Source organism: Rutidosis leptorrhynchoides, chromosome 8 (genome assembly GCF_046630445.1).
Source record: "Rutidosis leptorrhynchoides isolate AG116_Rl617_1_P2 chromosome 8, CSIRO_AGI_Rlap_v1, whole genome shotgun sequence".
Taxonomy (NCBI): Eukaryota; Viridiplantae; Streptophyta; class Magnoliopsida; order Asterales; family Asteraceae; genus Rutidosis; species Rutidosis leptorrhynchoides.
The window spans coordinates 160,856,963-160,859,644 of NC_092340.1; the positions used below are offsets into that span (position 1 = coordinate 160,856,963).

The 2,682-nt window shown below is 36.8% G+C and overlaps 1 non-coding gene across 1 annotated transcript; it reads right to left on the reverse strand.

Moving 5' to 3' along the window:
- Nucleotides 1-2,282: 2,282 nt before the first annotated feature.
- On the reverse strand, nucleotides 2,283-2,389 carry LOC139865209 (small nucleolar RNA R71). The gene has a single exon (XR_011764728.1). It is a non-coding gene; the product is annotated as a small nucleolar RNA R71 (small nucleolar RNA).
- Between the last annotated feature and the right edge of the window lie 293 nt (nucleotides 2,390-2,682).

Below are 2,682 nucleotides of genomic sequence, written 5' to 3' on the forward strand. Positions count from 1 at the left end.
AGACTTCAAGGAGAAATAGTTACGTTCACGCAAAAGCCAAATGAAATTCTGTATGAGGCATGGACAAGGTTTGGAAAGTTGTTGAGAGAATGTCCACAACATGGTTTAGACACTTATCAAATAGTACAAATATTCTACCAAGGATGTGACATCACTACAAGAAAAGACATCGATATAGCAGCTGGTGGTTCCATTATGAAGAAAACCGTAACTGAAGCTTACAAAATTATTAATAACACTGCTTCCCACTCACATGAGTGGCATCAAGAAAAAGATATCGTTAGATCATGTAAAGCGGCTAGAGCCGATTCTATCCATGACTTTGATTCCATTTCCGCAAAGATAGATGCTGTCGAGAGACGAATGGAAAAATGACTAAAGATATTCACTCAATACGAATTAGTTGTGAGCAGTGTGGAGGACCACATTTGACAAAAGATTGTCTCAGTATTGAACAAACAATGGAACAAAGAGTGAATGTTTCATACATGAACCAAAGGTCTGGAAATAATTATCAGAATAATTATCAACCGCCAAGACCAATCTACAATCAAAATCAGAATTATAACCGAAATGTTCCATACAACAATCAATAAGGTCCTAACAATCAACAAGTATCCAACAATACTTACAATCATCAAAGACCTATTTTTCCAATTAAACCACCACAAACCGATGATAAAAATCCAAATTTAGAAGACATGATGTCGAAGCTAGTTGAATCTCAAACTCAATTTTTTACATCTCAGAAACAAACCAATGAACAAAATGCTCAAGCATTTAGAAATCAACGAGCTTCTATTGAAAATCTAGAACAAGAAGTAAGCAACCTAGCAAGGTTGATAGGTGAAAGAAAACCGGGAAGTCTACCTAGCGATACAAATGCTAACCCCCGGAATGAAACAGCTAAAGTCATTACCACAAGAAGTGGTATTACACTTAAACCACCTAAAATACCTGTAATTTCTGATGACTCTATTCCTACTCCACAAGAACAACAACCTGAGTAAGATAAGGAAACAGAACCGGTAGTTGAAAAGGTTAATGAAGATAACACAGTTAAGGCTAAGCCTTATGTTAAACCATATCAACCACCACTTCCTTTCCCGAGTAAAATGAGAAAAGAAAGACTTGAAACTGAGCAATCCAAATTCTTGGATAGGTTTAAACAAACAAATGTCAATCTTCCTTTCATTGATGTGATTTCAGGAATGCCTAGGTATGCCAAATTCTTGAAAGATCTAATCACAAATAGAAAGAAAATGGAAGAACTTTCGACTGTTACTATGAATGCTAATTGTTCTGCAGTGTTGTTAAATAAGATACCAGAAAAATTATCAGATCCATGAAGTTTCACAATTCCATGTTTTCTGGGTAGTCTTAGTTCAATAGAAGCATTGGCAGACTTAGGTGCTAATAGTTGGATTTGTTAGTGGCGAGTTGTGGGCTTCCGATTTAAAGGGTCCTGGCTACCTGCTGCATCTATTGGCTATTCAAAACGTGGGCAAAATCAGAAAAGTCTATTAATTTGATAACTTATATATTTTTTTATTTTTTTATAACTAATATGATATTCAGTGAATGCACCGAGAAAAACGTTCACCACCTTTCATACGTTCACCTCCTATAACTCGATCAAGACATGTAGCCAATATTGTCGTTGTTGATTTTTCTTTAGAATCATCATCAAGTCGACTAAGTACTCTAATTCAAATTTCCGATAATCCATTTTTAAACCCGACCTCACAATTGAGAACCCGGAGGATATTCAAGGACAATTCAGATATCCTGAACCACTAATCATTCCTCCTGAACCACAAATCATACATCCAGAGATTGTCGAGGAAGAAACCATTAAATCTGAATCCTCTAGTGATTCAGATTCAACAAATTCAATCATGGAAAATCCGGAACCTCTAAGTATGGAAGACCGAATGAGGGCTACACGCAATGGCCAAGGTCATGCATTTAGTCAACCTGATATTAATGCGCCAGATTATGAAATCAAAGGACAAATCCTACACATGGTAACTAATCAATGCCAATTTAGTGGTGCGTCGAAGGAAGATCCAAACGAACATCTTCGTACCTTTAATAGGATCTGTACTCTATTCAAAATCAGAGAAGTTGAGGATGAATAGATCTATCTCATGTTATTTCCCTGGACTTTAAAGGGAGAAGCCAGAGATTGATTAGAATCGTTACCTGAAGGGACGATTGATACATGGGATGTTTTAGTTGAGAAATTTCCTAAACGATTCTTTCCGGCATCTAAAGCTGTTAGACTTCAAGGAGAAATTGTTACGTTCACACAAAAGCCAAATGAAACTTTATATGAGGCGTGGACAAGATTTGGAAAGTTGTTGAGAGGATGTCCTCAGCATGGCTTAGACACTTATCAAATAGTACAAATATTCTACCAAGGATGTGACATTACTACACGAAAAGACATCGACATAGCAGCTGGTGGTTCCATTATGAAGAAAACCGCAACCGAAGCTTACAAAATTATTGATAACACAGCCTCCCACTCACATGAGTGGCATCAAGAAAAAGACATCGTTAGATCATCTAAAGCGGCTAGAGCCGATTCTATCCATGACTTTGATTCCATTTCCGCAAAGTTAGATGCTTTCGAGAGACGATTAGAAAAGATGACTAAAGATATTCACGCAATACGAA